The sequence below is a fragment of the Brienomyrus brachyistius genome, unplaced genomic scaffold (assembly GCF_023856365.1).
Source record: "Brienomyrus brachyistius isolate T26 unplaced genomic scaffold, BBRACH_0.4 scaffold33, whole genome shotgun sequence".
Classification (NCBI taxonomy): Eukaryota; Metazoa; Chordata; class Actinopteri; order Osteoglossiformes; family Mormyridae; genus Brienomyrus; species Brienomyrus brachyistius.
Genome location: NW_026042308.1, coordinates 3682345 through 3703532, shown reverse-complemented (window position 1 = coordinate 3703532; position 21188 = coordinate 3682345). Strand labels below are relative to the sequence as shown.

Sequence of the window (21188 nt, the reverse complement as noted above, 5' to 3'; positions counted from 1 at the left end):
GACATTTTGAATCTTTCTTCCGAAAGTCCTCTTGACCCTTGAGGTGATGCTGAGCAAAGAAATCACGCAGCAACTGGAGTAGAACCCACTCATCTTTCTCCATGGTTTGTCCAGGCTTCGAGTCTGGTTCATAACTTTTCCTCCTGTCTTTCAAGTTCCGTGGTTGATTCCGTCGGGAACTTAGTGGAGAGCTTGGATTAGAGAACTGGCTTCCTAGCTGATATCCCCGCTTATTCCAAGGCTCTGTGGGTCTTGGTTTCCATTGGTTAAGAGAGCGCTGTGCCTCCCACCGGTCTGGCCGGGTCTTCAACTGCTGTGGAGGCGGACCAGGGTAACGCTCACTGTGGCTTGCTGCTCTCCAACCTCGGTCATGGATTGGTGGTTGCGGATGAGGGTGGCCACCTTCCAATGCCAGGTCGGAGTCTGTAATGCCAAGATTTAGTACTGCCGTCGCTTTAGTTGCTTTCTCGGCTGCTGCTCTTTGTTTGTGGTATGCCTTGATTGCAAGGTCTCGCAGTTGTTGACTTGTCATGGTGTGGGGACAAGCCATGAGCCCAAGGTAGTGATTTAAGGTTGGGTGGAGATTCCGAAGGAAGAGAGCCTTGAAGGTTGCATCTTCTTCCATGTCTGCCTCATTTTTGGACCCAAAATATGCCCGACGAAGGCGATTGTAGTAGGCTTGGGGAGTCTCTTGTTTGCTCTGTTTGACATCCAAGGCGACACTGATACCTTGTTCCGACTCAGGATCAGCAAACTCTTGAATCAGTGCTTCGTGTAGCAGCTTGGAGTCGGCCTTGATTCGACTGGGCTGTCGATCCAGGAAGCTGCGGACCTCCAGGCTGGATGTGATCCAGAGATCCTCTAATAGAGAGATCTCTGCCAGGATATATGGAAACGGAGAAACTCGTCCGAATCGATCCTGGAAACAACGCGCTATATCTGAGAATCTCGTCAGACATAGGGTTAAGGTTTACTGCAGTTTTCAACGAAATAAACTAAAATAAAATAACCAAAAATAAAACAAAATAATATAACTACTAATAACAGAAATAAAAATAACTATATTAAGCCCGTATGTTCCCGCTTATATGCCTTCAGATTGCCCTGAGTGCGATTGATCCTCCACTTTTGCAACCAGTTCACTGTAGCGCTTATTCAACTGTACGTTCGGTCATAAAAAGTTTAAATTGTGTGCTCACAATAAGTTTAAACCAATTGCCCGCATTCTCCACCAATTATGTAGGAATTATTAGCTCAAGTAAATTTTAATATCTCCACCAATGTGTTTTGAAATTAATTAACTTTTAATTAATTATTATTTAATGCTGATTATTAACCAATTGTTATGCCGAATGGTCGGCTCCTCCAAACTCAATTGCGAATCCCCGCTATCTGTTAATGTGAGACTTAAATGGGATTCATTAATAACCAGTATCGCTTAATAACCTGGGTTAGTAGGCTCGTCCAGCGAGCTGCGTCACCAGGTAATGTAAACGATCTGAAGCGAAGCTCCCCTCACGGCCGATGAGAGAGAGTCTCGTGATATTTCAGGCGAGTTTTGAGGTTTCAGAGCGTAGTAGTCAGATCGCACAGAGGCAGGGACTATTGTGAGCACTCAATGACGGAGGCTGAAGTTGTGTAAAAAGACATGCATTTATTCCTACAACTAACATAAGACAGACATTACACCTAACAAACAATAAACATGAAATAACGGAAAAGACACAAACGATGTAATCATGAAAATGCAGTGACCAGATTTAAAATAATTAACCTAAAAAGGGGAAAACTGTTCTGCAAAGCAAGCAGTTTGTAGGAATATAAACCTAAAGGAATATAGCAGGCGAATAGGACAGTTTAGGTTGTTAGAAAGGAAAGGAGGTTGGTTTACTTGGATGCAGGAAAGAGGGAGGTCTTTGCAATTGGTTGCAGTGGCTGATGAGCTGATGGGTGATGGCTCTCAGGGAGGCGCGGTGTTTGCAGCGGTTGTTGGAGTGGAGTTCCTCCGGTTCTTTCTTCTGGTGAAGCTTGGGCTGAGTTGCAGTTCTTTGGGTCTTCACCGACGGGCTTTAAGAACGCTGCTTGTTTCTCCTTTTTCTCCCCTTTTTCTCCCCTTTTCTCCGCCCTGATTTTCTCCGCTGCTTTGTTCTGAGATGCCAGGTTTTATAGCATAAGGTTCGTGATTAGGAGTGACCAGGAATTCGAGTCCTGGACCAATGGCTGACCATCCATTTGGTGGGCTTTCGGAAGGGGGTCGGTATCAGTCCTTTTGGGATTTATGACCAGACTGACTTCTCTGGTAATGGTGATTTTCATTAGGCTGGTGTAACTTTTGATATATCCACTTTTGTGGTAACCATTGACCAGATTTGGAAACTGGAGTGATTTTCCTTCGGTTTGATACCAAACATGCCGTACCAGCCTAGCGGTTCACACCGAATACCATCTGTGATGATTAATTGATGATTACTTATATTATGCTATTATGTTATGTTCTATTACTCACACCAGTATATGGTACAGGTGGTTTAGGTTGTACCTCAACAGATATTACCCTTTATACAGACATTATATGACATATTCTCATGTCATAAGCACATCTTACCCTTAGATAGGCATGGTAGAATACAAAGATCAGATAAGGGTTGCCGAGGAATGTGGCAAAGAAAAGGGGGGGGAGAAGGTTTGTCAAACAAAGAAAAAGAATCTCCAAAAGTTAAGACACATTCGAACATAACCTGTACATATCTGTATATTAAGACTAGTAGTCAAGAGTAAATACATATACAGATATACAAAAGCCAAACTTAAAAGAAACTTTCTTTGGGGTGTTGGTCTGTTCGGTGAGTGGTATGTAAGGCAGGACGTCGGGGGATGGGGTTGTGTGCCAAGTCGAGGGACCCCTGTCCTTGGGGTCCACTCTGCTGTCTGTAGGTCGTTAAAACTTTGGGTAATAAAAGTTGGAGTGCTGGCCTCCCTGGTTTTCTATGTGTGTGGGGTCACAAACCCCCCTTTGGGGCCTAGGTCGATGTGTGCCTTCTCGTACCAGGGTAGGCCTTGTCTCAGGCCACCTGGAATTTAAGCTTTGTGATATGTGCATGTGTGATCCTACAGTGTACAACAGAGACTTAAATACAGGGAACTAATCAGGAAAGAACATGACGCGACTGGGCACAATCAGGGAATCACACGTGGGTAATTAGGGGCGTGGCACACACGAGGAGCGGACGGAGCGGGCGTCACAGTGTTCACTATAATTTGCAGGGCTGCCAATAATCGTGGCTCATGTGTTTTTGTTAAAAATAATTAGTTATTGATGAAGTATTTGATTTTCCTTCAAATAAATTGATTTTAAGTAAAGGTTGGATTTTTCTCATTTTTTCCATGTGAGATGAAGCAACTTCACCAGAAGGTGGATTTTTTCTTACCCCTTGTACAAAGGGGTGCCAATAATTGCGGAGGGCATGTATGTATAACTGAGGCTGATGTGGTACAAAGCCTAGCTAAGCTCAAAATAAATAAATCACAGGGTCCTGGTGGCATCTTGCCTATAGTTTTAAAATAAATGAGGGATATTATTAGCCAACCTTTAACTTTACTGTTTCCGAAATCCTTATTTGCACGTGTGGTACCTTATGATTGGAAGTATGCTAATATAACACCCATATTCAAAAAAGGGGATAGATGTAATCCAGCAAACTATAGGCCAATTACTTTAACTTGCATAACTGGAAAAGTTATGGATACAAATAACCTGGATACAAATAACATTCTGAGGGGTAGCCAACCTGGATTTAGGAGAAGTAGATCCTGTTTAACTAATCTACTTGAGTTCTTTGAGGAAGCAAAAATAGAAATTGGTCACAAAATGTACTTAGATTTGCAGAAGGCCTTTGATGTTGTCCCCCACAAATGGCTCTTGCTTAAGCTCAAAGCTGCAGGGATTTTAGGAACTGTAGCAGCATGGATTGAAAATTGGTTAACAGACAGGAAGCAGCGAGTAGTTATTAGAGGCACAATGTCACAGTGGGCCTGCGTTCATAGTGGGGTACCGCAGGGTTAAATTTTAGGACCACTATTGTTCCTATTTTACGTTAATGATATTGACACCAATACATACAGTAAACTAGTTAAATTTGCAGACAACACCAAGGTGGATGATGTAGCAAATACTGATCTAGCAGCGGAGAGGCTACAACGGGATCTTGGTTTAATTAGCGACTGGGCTGATACCTGGCAGATTAAATTTAATGTAGATAAATGTAAGGTAATCCAAGCAGGGAGCAGAAATATAAAGTACAGATATTTTATGGGTTCCACTGAAATAAAGGTAGCTGATTATGAGAAAGACCTCGGTGTGTATGTTGATGCTTCCATGTCCCACTCTTGCCAGTGTGGAGAAGCAATTAAAAAGGCCAATAGGATGTTGGGTTACATCTCTAGGTGTGTGGAGTTTAATTTAAATGAAGTGATGCTAAGATTATACAATTCCTTGGTAAGACCCCACCTAGAATGTTGTTTTAATGTAAGAGGGGGATATAGGGATGTCGAAGGAACTATCAGGTTCGCTTTGGTCCGTTCAGAAATATTTCTTAAAATATACACAAAATTATGATATATTTCATAAGCATTGATAGGTAATCGGGGGCAGCATGGTGGTGCAGTGATTAGCACTGTTACCTCACACCTCTGGGACACGGGTTCGAGTCTCCGCCTGGGTCACATGTGTATGGAGATTGCATGTTCTCCCCATGTCGTCGTGGGGTTTCCTCCGGGTACTCCGGTTTCCCCCCACAGTCCAAAAACATGCTGAGGCTAATTGGACTTGCTAAATTGCCCATAGGAATGCGTGTGTGAGTGCATGGTGTGTGAGTGTGCCCTGCGATGGGCTGGCCCCCCATCCTGGGTTGTTCCCTGCCTCGTGCCCATTGCTTCCGGGATAGGCTCCGGACCCCCCGCGACCCAGTAGGATAAGTGGTTTGGAAAATGGATGGATGGATGATAGGTAATCCCACAAATTAATAAAATGAAAAAGTAGCCACAAGCCATCTACACTCGGACGTGCTATAATCACCCACCTTCACACACGTACTGGGGAGCCCCTTTCAGTCCTGGCAGGGGACCAACACATAATTCCTGAGAAGTTCCGGGCGATGCGCGCTCTATCCCACAGCTGATCTCCGGTCAGTGCTGAGCTCTCCCCCTTCCTTTATGCTAAATCTGGAGTGGTACGTGTGCGGGGAGGGGGCGAGCTGGCCAGGCTCACCCCCTTCCTCAGGGAATATGCTCTTTATTCTCCAATTCCTGTCCAGGTGAGGCTGTTTTGCGCTTGCGGTTATGAAGCATTTTGGGCAAGGCTTTCCCTTTTCCCCTGGGAGAGAAAAGATAAGCCTCCCTTTCCGCTGGGAAAGGCAAGATAGGTGTTCCAGCTCTTTCTATGAGAAACAAGTTATATAAGTGATCAGTGAAAAAACATGTTTGTGCAGTTCACCTGTGGCACAACAATAATGTGGGTGAATCACGGTGGACGATGTATTTGAATCCCGGGGTGTTTAGTCCAAACACGATCAGAATCAATCCATACCTCAATCCCCTCATAGGTATGTCTGCTAGGTGGAGTTGGAGGTGCAGTATAATCCCATTATAACGAACTCGCTTATAACGGAATATCATCTGTAACAGACAAGGTCCGCTGGCCGTGCGCCTTTAAGAACCTGCAGAAAAAGCATCGCATATAGCGGACTCACATACAATGGAATTTCGCTTATAACGGACAAACAGTTTGGTCCCATTTGTCATTTGCCGTTTGTCTGCGGCAGGATACATGTATGTGAGAGTGTCTGGCAGGGTATGTGTGTTTGAGAGTGTCTGTGACCGGGTACGCGTGTGTGTGAGTGTCTGCGGCAGGGTACGTGTGTTTGAGAGTGTCTGTGACAGGGTACATGTGTATGAGAGTGTCTGTGGCAGGGTACATGTGTGTGAGAGTGTCTGTGGCAGGGTATGTGTGTGTGAGAGTGTCTGGCAGGGTATGTGTGTGTGAGAGTGTCTGTGGCAGGGTACGCATGTGTGAGAGTGTCTGTGGCAGGGTACGTGTGTGTGAGAGTGTCTGTGGCAGGGTATGTGTGTGTGAGAGTGTCTGGCAGAGTATGTGTGTGTGAGAGTGTCTGTGACAGGGTACGTGTGTGTGAGAGTGTCTGTGGCAGGGTATGTGTGTGTGAGAGTGTCTGGCAGGGTATGTGTGTGTGAGAGTGTCTGTGGCAGGGTACGCATGTGAGAGAGTGTCTGTGGCAGGGTACGTGTGTGTGAGAGTGTCTGTGGCAGGGTATGTGTGTGTGAGAGTGTCTGGCAGGGTATGTGTGTGTGAGAGTGTCTGGCAGGGTATGTGTGTGAGAGTGTCTGTGACAGGGTACATGTGTATGAGAGTGTCTGTGGCAGGGTACATGTGTATGAGAGTGTCTGTGGCAGGGTACGTGTGTGTGAGAGTGTCTGTGGCAGGGTATGTGTGTGTGAGAGTGTCTGGCAGGGTACGTGTGTGTGAGAGTGTCTGGCAGGGTACATGTGTATGAGAGTGTCTGGCAGGGTACGTGTGTGTGAGAGTGTCTGGCAGGGTATGTGTGTGTGAGAGTGTCTGTGACACGGTACGCGTGTGAGAGTGTCTGCGGCAGGGTACGTGTGTGTGAGAGTGTCTGTGACAGGGTACGTGTGTGTGAGAGTGTCTGTGGCAGGGTACGTGTGTGTGAGAGTGTCTGTGACAGGGTACGTGTGTGTGAGAGTGTCTGTGGCAGGGTACGTGTGTATGAGAGTGTCTGTGACAGGGTACGTATGTATGAGAGTGTCTGTGACAGGGTACGTGTGTATGAGAGTGTCTGTGGCAGGGTACGTGTGTGTGTGAGAGTGTCTGCGGCAGAGTATGTGTGTGAGAGTGTCTGCGGCAGGGTACGTGTGTTTGAGAGTGTCTGTGACAGGGTACGTGTGTATGAGAGTGTCTGTGGCAGGGTACGTGTGTGTGAGATTGTCTGCGGCAGAGTATGTGTGTGAGAGTGTCTGTGGCAGGGTACATGTGTGTGAGAGTGTCTGCGGCAGAGTACGTGTGTTTCAGAGTGTCTGTGGCAGGGTACGTGTGTATGAGAGTGTCTGTGGCAGGGTACGTGTGTATGAGAGTGTCTGTGGCAGGGTACGTGTGTGAGAGTGTCTGTGGCAGGGTACGTGTGTGTGAGAGTGTCTGTGACGGTACGTGTGTATGAGAGTGTCTGTGGCAGGGTACGTGTGTGTGAGAGTGTCTGTGACGGTACATGTGTGTGAGAGTGTCTGCGGCAGAGTACGTGTGTGCGAGAGTGTCTGTGGCAGGGTACGTGTGTGTGAGAGTGTCTGTGGCAGGGTACGTGTGTGTGAGAGTGTCTGCGGCAGGATACGTGTGTGTGAGAGTGTCTGTGGCAGGGTACGTGTGTGTGAGAGTGTCTGCGGCAGGATACGTGTGTGTTAGTGTGTCTGTGGCAGGGTACGTGTGTGTGAGAGTGTCTGCGGCAGTGTACGCGTGTCTGAGAGTGTCTGTGGCAGGATACGTGCGTGTGAGAGCGTCTGTGGCAGGGTACGTGTGTATGAGAGTGTCTGTGACAGGGTACACGTGTCTGAGAGTATCTGCGGCAGGGTACGTGTGTGTGAGAGTGTCTGCGGCAGGATACGTGTGTGTGAGAGTGTCTGTGGCAGGGTACGTGTGTGTGAGAGTGTCTGAGGCAGGTTACGCGTGTATGAGAGTGTCTGCGGCAGGGTATGTGTGTGTTAGTGTGTCTGTGGCAGGGTACGTGTGTGTGAGAGTGTCTGTGACGGTACGTGTGTATGAGAGTGTCTGTGGCAGGGTACGTGTGTGTGAGAGTGTCTGTGACGGTACATGTGTGTGAGAGTGTCTGTGGCAGGGTACGTGTGTGTGAGAGTGTCTGCGGCAGGATACGTGTGTGTGAGAGTGTCTGTGGCAGGGTACGTGTGTGTGAGAGTGTCTGCGGCAGGATACATGTGTGTTAGTGTGTCTGTGGCAGGGTACGTGTGTGTGAGAGTGTCTGCGGCACTGTACGCGTGTCTGAGAGTGTCTGCGGCAGGATACGTGTATGTGAGAGTGTCTGTGGCAGGATACGTGCGTGTGAGAGTGTCTGTGGCAGGGTACGTGTGTGTGAGAGTGTCTGTGACAGGGTACGTGTGTGTGAGAGTGTCTGCGGCAGGATACGTGTGTGTGAGAGTGTCTGTGGCAGGGTACGTGTGTGTGAGAGTGTCTGAGGCAGGTTACGCGTGTATGAGAGTGTCTGCGGCAGGGTATGTGTGTGTTAGTGTGTCTGTGGAAGGGTACGCGTGTATGAGAGTGTCTGCAGCAGGGTACGTGTGTGTGAGAGTGTCTGCGGCAGGATACGTGTGTGTGAGAGTGTCTGTGACAGGGTACGTGTGTGTGAGAGTGTCTGCGGCAGGATACGTGTGTGTGAGAGTGTCTGCGGCAGGATACGCGTCTATGAGAGTGTCTGTGGCAGGATATGTGTGTGAGTGTCTGTGACAGTGTACGCGTGTGTGAGAGTGTCTGTGGCAGGGTACGTGTGTGTGAGCGTGTCTGTGGCAGGATACGTGTGTGTGAGAGTGTCTGTGGCAGGGTACGTGTGTGTGAGAGTGTCTGTGGCAGGGTACGTGTGTGTGAGAGTGTCTGAGGCAGGGTACGTGTGTGTGAGAGTGTCTGTGACAGGGTACGTGTGTGTGAGAGTGTCTGTGGCAGGGTACGTGTGTGTGAGAGTGTCTGTGGCAGGGTACGTGTGTGTGAGAGTGTCTGTGGCAGGGTACGTGTGTGTGAGAGTGTCTGTGGCAGGGTACGTGTGTGTGAGAGTGTCTGTGACAGGGTACGTGTGTGTGACAGTGTCTGTGGCAGGGTACGTGTATGTGAGAGTGTCTGAGGCAGGATACGTGTGTGTGAGAGTGTCTGAGGCAGGGTACGCGTGTGTGAGATTGTCTGTGACAGTGTATGTGTCTGTGAGAGTGTCTGTGACAGGGTATGTGTCTGTGAGAGTGTCTGCGACACCCCACCCCCAGTGCACTAGGTGACCTGCCCCACCCAGAGGCACAGGTGAACAGAACCACTACCCCAAAGTAGAGGCTAGTTGAAGTGGCAGGAATGGGGGGGCGAATGAAGTCAGTATTTAATGTGAGGAGTCGTAGAGGGGAGAGGAAAAGAAAAGGAGATAAATGCAAAAAAGTAAAAAACGAAGGATTCTATTTATATATGATGATTGTGGATGATTGGAGCCGTAATTGTCAAAAAGAAATTAGTAAATAAAAAATTATCACACATATACACTCCTCAAAAAAATTAAAGGAACACTTTGAAAACACATCAGATATCAATGGGGGAAAAAAATCACGCTGGATATCTATACTGATGTAGACTGAGTAATGTGTTAGGAATGAAAGGATGCCACATCGTTTGATGGAAATGAAATTATCAACCTACAGAGGGCTGAATTCAAAGACACCCCCGAAAATCAAAGTGAAAAATGTTGTGGCAGACTAGTCCATTTTGTTGAAATTTCATTACAGTAACTCATTCATTCATGATTCATTACAGAATCATACTCAGTAGTTTGTATGGCCCCCACGTGGTTGTATGCATGCTTGACAATGTCGGGGCATGGTCCTAATGAGACCATGGATGATGTCCTGGGGGATCTCCTCTCAGATCTGGACCAGGGTATCACTGAGCTTCTGGACAGTCTGAAGTGCAACCTGGTGGCATCGAATGGACGAAACATAATGTCCGTGGGGGGCAGTCAATGGTATCAATTCCTTCATCCTCCAGGAACTGCTTACATGCTCTTGCCACATGAGGCTGGGCATTGTCGTGCACCAGGAGGAACCCAGGACCCACCGCACCAGCATTGGGTCTGACAATGGGTTCAAGGATTTCATCCTGATACCTAATGGCAGTCAAGGTGCCGTTGTCTAGCCGGTAGAGGACTGTGCGTCCCTCCATGGATATGCCTCCCCAGACCATCACTGACCCACCACCAAACCGGTCATGCTGAACAATGCTGCAGGCAGCATAACGTTCTCCATGGCTTCTCCAGACCCTTTCACGTCTGTCACATGTGCTGAGGGTGAACCTGCTCTCATCTGTGAAAAGCACAGGGCACCAGTAGCAGACCTGCAAATTCTGGTATTCTATGGCAAATGCCAATCGAGCTCCATGGTGCTGGGCAGTGAGCACAGGGTCCACTAGAGGACATTGGGTCCTCAGGGCACCCTTATGATGTCTGTTTCTGATTGTTTGCTGAGAGACATTCACACCAGTGGCCTGATGGAGGTCATTTTGTAGGGCTCCAGCAGTGTTCATCCTCTTCCTCCTTGCACAAAGGAGCAGATACCGGTCCTGCTGATGGGTTAAGGACCTTCTATGGCCCTGTCCAGCTCTCCTTGAATAACTGCCTGTCTCCTGGAATCTCCTCCATGCCCTTGAGATTGTGCTGGGAGACACAGCAAACCTTCTGGCAATGGCACGTACTGATGCGCCATCCTGGAGGAGTTGGACTACCTGTGCAACCTCTGTAAGGTCCAGGTATCGCCTCATGCTACCAGTAGTGACACTGACCGTCGCCAAATGCAAAACTAGTGAAAAAACTGTCAGAAAAGATGAGGAGGGAAAAATGCCAGTGGCCCCCACCTGTTAAACCATTCCTGGTTTGGGGGTCGTCTCATTGTTGCCCCTCTAGTTCACCTGTTGATAATTTCATTAACACCAAAGCAGCTGAAACTGATTAACAACCCCCTCCGCTACTTAACTGACCTGATCAATATCCCAGAAGTTTAATAGACTTGATGCTATACTCTGATTAAAAAGTGTTCGTTCAATTTTTTTGAGCAGTGTATATTAATACATAGATATGAATGTCCATACATACACAGACACACTTTCATACATATCTGTAATGACTGAAACATACAATACATGAATCAAACAGTAATAATAATAATTAATAAAAATAACTGCAAAAAAGTAAGGGGGCGGTGGGCATTGAGGTAGCTTTTATTCACAACATAGTTTGCTGCAAACATACATCCATCCATCCATTTTCCAAACCGCTTATCCTACTGGGTCGCTGGGGGTCCGGAGCCTATCCCGGAAGCAATAGGCAAAAGGTAGGGAACAACCCAGGATGAGGGGCCAACCCATTGCAGGGCACATTCACATACCAGTTGGGCAATTTAGCAACTCCAATTAGCCTCAGCATGTTTTTGGACTGTGGGGAAAACCGGAGTACCTGGAGAAAATCCCACGATGACATGGGGAGAACATGCAAACTCCACACACATGTGACCCAGGCGGAGACTTGAACCCGGGTCCCAGAGGTGTTAGGCAACAGTGCTAACCACTGCACCACCTTGCCACCCCCAGCAAACATACAAACAACCAGAATTCTAGAAAAGTACTTTATATTTCAATGAAATAACAAATAAAACACTTTCAAATCACATGAGCCTATATTTTATTCACAACAGAACATAGATAATATTACAAATGTTCAAAGGCCGAAGACCTGTATTGGATGCCCGTGGTCTTTGGGCCCTCAGACGACTCTGCATCACTCATCGGCATGATTGTGTCAATGACATTACTAAATGGGCCCAGGAATACTTCCAGAAAGCACAGTCGGTAAACACAATCCGCCGTGCCATCTGCAGATGCCAGCTAAAGCTCTATCATGCAAAAAGGAAGCCATATCTGAACATGGTCCAGAAGCGCCGTCGTGTCCTGTGGGCCAAGACTCATTTGAAATGGACTATTTCAAAGTGGGAACGTGTTCTATGGTCTACAGGCCCTCAGAGTTCTTCTGATGTTAATGGTGCATCAAGCAGAGGTGGAGATTTCAGGTGTAGGGAGTACAAATCCAGACCAAGATTTTGTTTCAACAAACCAGTTGAGTCTCTGACTGTGACTCTTTATATTCAACTGGTTTGTTGAAACAAAATCTTGGTCTGGATTTGTACTCTCTGGACCTGAAATCTCCACCTCTGGCATCAAGGTCATCTGCTGTTTCATTGGTTAATATGGGTAAGTCTAGATTATTTTTAAATGATTCTATATCGACTGGATCTGGTTCTGAGAAGTATAGGTTCTTATAAAATGTTCAAAAGATGTTAATTTTGTGTGATTATTGAAATATTTATTAGAGGAGTCACTTTTGCTTAAAAGTAATGCTTGTAATGGTCAGGTGATCTTATTTATTGTGGATTTTTTTTTCCATCTTTCTGCAGACTGTCAGGCTGTAGAGTCACAGAAGAAGGCTGTTCTTCCCTGGCTTCAGCTCTGAGGTCAAACCCCTCACACCTGAGAGAGCTGGACCTGAGCTACAATCACCCAGGAGACTCAGGAGTGAAGCTGCTTTCTGCTGTACTGGAGGATCCCAGCTGTAAACTGGAGAAGCTGCAGTGAGTACAGAGTGTGTGTCTGACACGCTACAGATACTTATGCATGTATGTGAAGAAGAGGCACCAATAAATAAATGGATACAGCAGTACTATATCATTCTGCTTCTCCTGTAGTGTGGATTACGGTGGAGAGTGCAGGACCAGAGCAGGCTTACAGAAATGTAAGTGTCTTTGCATGTTTTTATTAATAATACCATGAATACTACTGTATGTTATGGTTGTATTCACACAATTGTTGTGATGAGTGTGGCTTTTTGCACTGTGTGTAGATGGATTTCCATGTTTGTGTTTAGGTGAGTTTCATGTCATTTTAGACAAACATCCAAACGCGAAACAAAAAATCAAAATCATCACCAAAACACTATCAATTAATTTAATCGGTTTTTAAAATATTTTTTGCAAATACTTTATAGCTGCTTGTATTATCTTCGTGTTTGTGTGGGAGTGTAGAATGGTTAAATATATTCTGAATTAGTTATACATCTTTAATTTCACAAAAAAAGAATCCTTTGCATTTGTTCTTTTTGCGGATGCCGTGAGTGTATGTGTTTTCTGTGTGAGATTCGTTAGTATTGTCCTAAGGAGGCACCTGTAGGCAGTGAGACCGGACTCTCTCCTCAAGTGCAAAATGTGAATTTGCATTTTTACAGGGTGGTTCTGGAACATTCCTTAAAATTCATGAGAGAATATTACTGATTGGTCACTGAATCCCTTAAACCAGGGGAGCCCAAATCCAGTCCTGGAGGGCCAGAGTCCTGCACATTTTTGGGTTTCCCCTCATTTAACACACCTGATTCATCTCCTTGTGCTAATAACCACACAGCTCTTGAGCTGAATTATTTATGGTGGAACAGGGAAAGAACTTTGCTACACAGGGCACCGGCCCCCCAGGACTGGATTTGGACACCCCTGCCTTAGGCAGAAGAAACAAGCAGCACAAGTCGATGTTAACTGGCCAATGAGGTAGTGCCCCGCTCATAAATATTAATCAGCTAGCCAATCGTGTAGGGCTTCACTCGTGAATATTAAAAAGTTCTGCTGATCCACGGTGCTAAAAGAAATTAATGCCCGGGACACACTGGATGTGCGGCGGAAAATATCAAATTTCATTTGGGCGCCCATGTTAACAGATTAGAGCGGCCGCGTGCGTGCGCGAGATGCGGGGCTCACGCCTCGCGGCAGCGGCGCAGCATCTACAGTCACGCGCGCGGTAAGCGGTTCTCTATGGAAGCGTATTGCATTCATCTGGGGGAAATTAATTCTGTTTTTCCGAATTAATGAGATAATAATCCCGTTTTTCAGAGCAATATTTTTCTGAATTAATGAGAACCTTCCTGTTTTTTATGATGCACGATCTGTGCCGGAATCATCGTTTATATCAGAATCCAGATCCAAATGTTTATTAAATATCACTTTAAACGTGTAATAATATTACTTAAATATTCTGTTATTGATGGCCATTTTCGAGCCGCATGCGCCGGAATTAGCGGTTTGAAGGAAAGACACTGACTTTAGTATTGATCTCTGGTGCCGTTTTGTGGTAAATATGCTTGTGATGAATATGTCTGATGAATGTCGCTGCTTTGTCATTTTTTAATTAAATTAATTAAGCTGTTAGTTTAGCTCGCGCCCCATTTTGCCGGCTCTTCCCGCCGCCGTCACGCGCCCTCATGTTTCATAAGCTTTAGTTCCCGCTTCGTTAGGGGAAGCTGTGCTGTTTTTATATCGTACAGAAACATAAAGTACAGGCGGCCTGATGGGATTAATAATTCTTCTCCTGCCTACAGACTCCTGCCAGCTGACGCTGGACCCGAACACAGCAAACAGACGCCTGTCTCTGTCAGGGGGGAACAGGAAGGTGACAGGGGGGGCAGAGCAGCCATATCCTGATCATCCAGAGAGATTTGACTGCTGGGAACAAGTTCTGTGCAGAGAGAGTCTGACTGGCCGCTGTTACTGGGAGGCTGAGTGGGATGGAGATGCAGCCTGGATAGGAGTGACTTATAAAGGGATCAGGAGGGAAGGAGGGAGTGACTGTGGGCTTGGATACAATGACAAGTCATGGGGTCTGAGCTGTAATACTGACAGATACTCTGTCTGGCACAATAATAAAGAGACTCTCATACCCATACAGCCCTCAGGCTCCCGCAGAGTAGGAGTGTATCTGGACTGGGGGGCTGGTGCTCTGTCCTTCTACAGAGTCTCCTCTGATGGACTGACCCCCCTGCACAGATTCACCTCCTCATTCACTGAGTTCCTCTATCCAGGGTTTGAGGTTTATATAAACTCCTCAGTGTCACTGTGACGTGTTGCTGGTTCTCCTGCAAAAAGGTAAAATCTCTGCTTTTTAACCTTTATAATCCTTTTTACTCTGAAATGTACAGAACTGTGCAAAAGTCTGAGGCAGACAAAGAAAATGATGTTTAGATTATCCTCCTGTTGGTGTAAAACTATGATATGATGCCTGTCAAAGTGTGTCAGCTTCGCCATTTCAGAACCTCTGCTAAAATCATCCCAGTATTTGCAGTGACCGTCCAGTGCAGCCATGTATTTTTTGACTTGGCCACTAGCAGACCTCATACAGCTAGTCAATCTCTCACTGACTTTTTAAACCGATATATTTATATATTTAATTGAGCTGTTGGGGAAATTTAACAAAATCGTGGAACGGCTGAGGTGCCCCTGGGGAGAAGTTTGGGAACTGAAGCGGTGTTCATCTAGCCATCCAACTAGATATCAGTAACTTTTTAGAAAACAGAAGAAATTATTACTAGTTTTTATTGTGTTACTCTTAATTTGCACACGTTCTAATGTTAAATTGTGTATTTTGTTCTAAGCCAAAGTACACTTGCTACCCAGATAAACAGCTTTAAACATTTCTTTGGACTGACTAAGACCTTTGCACAGGACTGTATGTTTGACAAAAAATAAATGACTGTGTTCAGTGAGCTGAATAAACATGAAAAATATTGTTTTTTATACGTTTTCTCTATGACTAAAATGTAATTAAATGTAATCCTGATTGGGGGGGGCTATCCCCTTCTCCTGTATATGTACATTTTATATATTATATATTTATGTCCATTTACAGTATTTCCTCCCTGTACAGTGACAATAAAGGCTTTCTGTTCTGTCCTATTAATGTCCTGCTTCAGCGTCACCCAAAGCATAACTGAGTAACATAATGAAACCACAGTCTGCTGGATTAAGTTAAATTCACTGTATTACTGCAGCTGAACATAACTGACATAATGACTGTCAATCAATGTGTATAATAATCATTTAACTAGAGACATAACAGACTGAAAAAAACTGGAAAATATAATTATGTCCTGGTTCAGTGGATTAAAGTAAATAAAATTATTATTAATATATTTAAATAAATAAAGAAATTTGATTTGTTAAATAATTAACACCCTTACCCCCCCCCCCCACCCCACTGTAAAAGGTCAGATTACTCCCCCGTAGGATAGAAGGGGCAGGTGCCCAGGCAGCCTTGCCACCCCCACCCCACTGTAAAAGGTCTGGTTATGCCCCCCTCAGACAGGATGGGCAGGTGTCCAGGGTCCCTTACCTTCCCCCCCCACCTCACTGAAATATATCTGGTAGTTCCCCCGTCGGACAGAATAGGGAGGTGCCCAGACACCCTTGCCACCCCCAACCCACTGTAAAAGGTCTGGTGATGCCCCCGTCAGACAGAACGGACAGGTGCCCAGGCACCCTTGCCACCCGCACCCCACTCTAAAAGGTCTGGTTGCTCCCCCGTCATACAGAATAGGCAGGTGCCCAGACAACCTTGCCACCACCCACTGTAAAAGTTCTGGTTATGCCCCCGTCAGACAGACCGGACAGGAGCCCAGGCACCCTTACCCCCACCCCACTATAAAAGGTCTAGGTGCTCCCCCGTCAAACAGAACGGGCAGGTGCCCAGGGTCTCTTACCCACCCCCACCCCACTGAAAAAGGTCTGGTTGCTCCCCCGTCGGACAAAATGGGCAGGTACCCAGAGACCCTTGCCACCCCCCACCCACTGTAAAAGGTCTGGCTACTCCCCCATAGGACAGAAGGGGCAGGTGCCCAGACACCCTTGCCACCCCCACCCCACTGTGAAAGTTCTGATTAAGCCCCCCTCAGATAGGACGTGCATCTCCACAGGGTCCCTTACCTCCCCCCCCCCCCCCACCCCACTGTAAAAGGTCTGGTTGCTCCACCGTCATACATAATAGGAAGGTGTCCAGAGACCATTGCCAGCCCCAACCCACTGAAAAAGGTCTGGTTTTGCCACCGTCAGACAGAACGGACAGGTGCCCAGGCAGCCTTGCCACCCCCACCCCACTGTAAAAGTTCTGGGTGCTCCTCCGTCGGACAGAAGGGGCAGGTGCCCAGACGCCCTTGCCACCCCCACCCCACTGTAAAAGGTCTGGTTATGCCCCCGTCAGACAGAACGGGCAGGTGCCCAGGCACCCTTGCCACCCCACCCCACTGAAAAAGGTCTGGTTACTCCCCCGTCGGACAGAACGGGCAGGTGCCCAGGCACCCTTGCCACCCCACCCCACTGAAAAAGGTCTGGTTACTCCCCCGTCGGACAGAAAGGGCAGGTGCCCAGACACCCTTGCCACCCCCACCCCACTGTGAAAGTTCTGATTAAGCCCCCCTCACATAGGACGTGCATCTCCACAGGGTCCCTTACCTCCCCCCCCCCCACCCCACTGAAAAAAGTCTGGTTGCTCCCCCGTCGGACAGAATAGGCAGGTGCCCAGACACCCTTGCCACCCCCACCCCACTGAAAAAGGTCTGGTTACTCCCCCGTCGGACAGAAAGGGCAGGTGCCCAGACACCCTTGCCACCCCCACCCCACTGTAAAAGGTCTGGTTACTCCCCCGCAGGACAGAAGGGGCAGGTGCCCAGGATCCCTTAACCCCCCCCCCCCCTCACCACAATATAAAAGATCTGGGTACTCCCCGTCAGACAAAAAAGGTATGTGCCCAGGCACCCTTGCCACCCCCACCTCACGGTAATAGGTCTGCTTACTCCCCCGTCGGACAAAATGGGCAGCTACCCAGAAACCCTTGCCACCCCCACCCCACTGTGAAAGGTCTGGTTATGCCCCCGTCAGATAACGGACAGGTGCCTAGGATACCTTACCCCCCCCCCCCCCCCCCCACCACACTGTAAAAGTTCTGGGTGCTCCTCCGTCGGACAGAAGGGGCAGGTGACCAGACACCCTTGCCACCCCCACCCCACTGTGAAAGGTCTGGTTATGCCCCCGTCAGACAGAATGGGCTGGTGCCCAGGCACCCTTGCCTCCCCAACACACTGTAAAAGGTCTGATTATGCCCCCGTCAGACAGAAAAGGCATGTGCCCAGGCACCCTTGCCACCCCCACTCCACTGAAAAAGGTCTGGTTCTCCCCTGTCGTGCAAAAGGCGCAGCTAACCAGAAACCCTTGCCACCCCCACCCCACTGTGAAAGGTCTGGTTACTACCCTTAGGATAGAATGGGCGGGTGCCCAGGCAGTATTGCCACCCCCACCCCCCTGTAAAAGGTCTGGTTAAAGCCCCGTCAGACAAGACGGGCAGTTTCCCAGGCAACCTTGCCACCCCCCTCCCCACTGAACAAGGTCTGGTTCTCCCCCGTCGTGCAAAAGGGGCAGCTACCCAGACACCCTTGCCACCCCCCACCCCACTGTGAAAGGTCTGGTTATGCCCCCGTCAGACAGAACGGAGAGGTGCCCAGGAAGCCTTGCCACCCCCACCCCCACTGTAAAAGGTCTGGTTATGCCCCCGTCAGACAGAATGGGCTGGTGCCCAGGCACCCTTGCCACCCCCACTCCACTGAAAAAGGTCTGGTTCTCCCCTGTCGTGCAAAAGGCGCAGCTAACCAGAAACCCTTGCCACCCCCACCCCACTGTGAAAGTTCTGGGTGCTCCTCCGTCGGACAGAAGGGGCAGGTGCCCAGGCACCCTTGTGTTTGGAGAAAGCGCCGTAGCTTTCACTCCTACAATCTCCTGTGTGAGGAAGCGCCGCAGCTTACCACTCACACACTTCCACTTCTAGGACCCAGGAATAATCGAGACAGCACACGTCTTTCTGTTTTACTTGCGCAAGGGTGCCCACTTCATGTGCAACAGACAGTATCTGCGCCTCTGTTGAGTGTCACACCGGACAGTCCCTTGGCTTCTTTATTTATAGGGTAGGGGAGGGGTTACATGGGTCTTGTCTTTAACTAGTCAATGCTGTGTGAGGCCTCTGTGAAACAGGGTTAATACAAAGCATTACATATCTCAAGGTGGGCCCCCTGCTATGTTGACAGAATCTGTTTCCTTTCTCAAGGTCTCTTATTCCTGCGTCACAATCTGGTAGGCCCCTGTGAGGACATCTTGTCTGCAACCCTTTCTGGGGCATGGGTTAGTTGTTAAGGGTTGCACGTACACATATAGGAGGATAATAATAAAATACACAGATACACTCTAACACCTTGCCACCCCCACCCCACTGTAAAAGGTCTGGTTACTCCTCCATAGGACAGAAGGGGCAGGTGCACAGGTACCCTTGCCACCCCCACCCCACTGTAAAATGTCTGGTTCTCCCCCGTCGGACAAAAAGGGCAGCTACCCAGACACCCTTGCCACCCCCACCCCACTGTAAAATGTCTGGTTACGCCCCCGTCAGACAGAACGGGCAGATACCCAGGCACCCTTGCCACCCCCACCCCCCTGTAAAAGGTCTGGTTAAAGCCCCGTCAGACAAGACGGGCAGTTTCCCAGGCAACCTTGCCACCCACTCCCCACTGAACAAGGTCTGGTTCTCCCCCGTCGTGCAAAAGGGGCAGCTACCCAGACACCCTTGCCACCCCCACCCCACTGTGAAAGGTCTGGTTATGCCCCCGTCAGACAGAACGGAGAGGTGCCCAGGAAGCCTTGCCACCCCCACCCCACTGTAAAAGGTCTGGTTAAAGCCCCGTCAGACAAGACGGGCAGTTTCCCAGGCAACCTTGCCACCCACTCCCCACTGAACAAGGTCTGGTTCTCCCCCGTCGTGCAAAAGGGGCAGCTACCCAGACACCCTTGCCACCCCCACCCCACTGTGAAAGGTCTGGTTATGCCCCCGTCAGACAGAATGGGCTGGTGCCCAGGCACCCTTGCCACCCCCACCCCACTGTAAAATGTCTGGTTCTCCCCCGTCGGACAAAAAGGGCAGCTACCCAGACACCCTTGCCACCCCCACCCCACTGTAAAATGTCTGGTTACGCCCCCGTCAGACAGAACGGGCAGATACCCAGGCACCCTTGCCACCCCCACCCCACTGTAAAAGGTCTGGTTACTCCTCCATAGGACAGAAGGGGCAGGTGCACAGGTACCCTTGCCACCCCCACCCCACTGTAAAATGTCTGGTTCTCCCCCGTCGGACAAAAAGGGCAGCTACCCAGACACCCTTGCCACCCCCACCCCACTGTAAAATGTCTGGTTACGCCCCCGTCAGACAGAACGGGCAGATACCCAGGCACCCTTGCCACCCCCACCCCACTGTAAAAGGTCTGGTTACTCCCCCATATGACAGAAGCGGCAGGTGTCCAGGCACCCTTGCCACCCCCACCCCACTGAAAAAGGTCTGGTTCTCCCCCGTCGGAAAAAAAGGGCAGCTACCCAGACACCCTTGCCACCCCCACCCCACTGTAAAAGGTCTGGTTATGCCCCCGTCAGACAGAACGAGCAGATGCCCAGGCACCCTTGCCACCCCCTCCCCACTGTAAAAGGTCTGGTTACTCCCCCATATGACAGAAGCGGCAGGTGTCCAGGCAGCATTGCCACCCCCACCCCCCTGTAAAAGGTCTGGTTAAAGCCCCGTCAGACAAGACGGGCAGTTTCCCAGGCAACCTTGCCACCCCCACCCCACTGTAAAATGTCTGGTTATGCCCCCGTCAGACAGAACGGGCAGGTGCCCAGGCACCCTTGCCTCCCCAACACACTGTAAAAGGTCTGGTTATGCCCCCGTCAGACAGAAAAGGCATGTGTCCAGACACCCTTGCAACCCCCACCCCACTGTAAAAGGTCTGGTTATGCCCCCGTCAGACAGAATGGGCAGGTGCCCAGGCACCCTTGCCTCCCCAACACACTGTAAAAGGTCTGGTTATGCCCCCGTCAGACAGAAAAGGCATGTGCCCAGGCAACTTAGCCACCCCCACCCCACTGTGAAAGGTCTGGTTATGCCCCCGTCAGACAGAAAAGGCATGTGTCCAGACACCCTTGCAACCCCCACCCCACTGTAAAAGGTCTCGTTATGCCCCCGTCAGACAGAAAAGGCATGTGTCCAGACACCCTTGCAACCCCCACCCCACTGTAAAAGGTCTGGTTATGCCCCCGTCAGACAGAATGGGCAGGTGCCCAGGCACCCTTGCCTCCCCAACACACTGTAAAAGGTCTGGTTATGCCCCCGTCAGACAGAAAAGGCATGTGCCCAGGCAACTTAGCCACCCCCACCCCACTGTGAAAGGTCTGGTTATGCCCCCGTCAGACAGAAAAGGCATGTGTCCAGACACCCTTGCAACCCCCACCCCACTGTAAAAGGTCTGGTTATGCCCCCGTCAGACAGAAAAGGCATGTGTCCAGACACCCTTGCAACCCCCACCCCACTGTAAAAGGTCTGGTTATGCCCCCGTCAGACAGAATGGGCAGGTGCCCAGGCAGCCTTGCCACCCCCACCTCACTGTAATAGGTCTGCTTACTCCCCCATAGGACAG

At 49.0% G+C, this 21188-nt stretch overlaps 2 protein-coding genes across 2 annotated transcripts in view; both read left to right on the top strand.

Annotated features, from left to right (window-relative positions):
- Positions 1-14691, top strand: part of LOC125721432 (tripartite motif-containing protein 29-like) — a 94263-nt gene extending 79572 nt beyond the window's left edge. The window contains exon 6 of the mRNA XM_048997337.1: positions 14238-14691. The gene's annotated coding sequence lies outside the window, so the exon portion shown is untranslated. The remainder of the gene's footprint in view (positions 1-14237) is intronic.
- Positions 1-21188, top strand: part of LOC125721424 (E3 ubiquitin/ISG15 ligase TRIM25-like) — a 62065-nt gene that overhangs the window by 27371 nt on the left and 13506 nt on the right. The window lies entirely within an intron of this gene.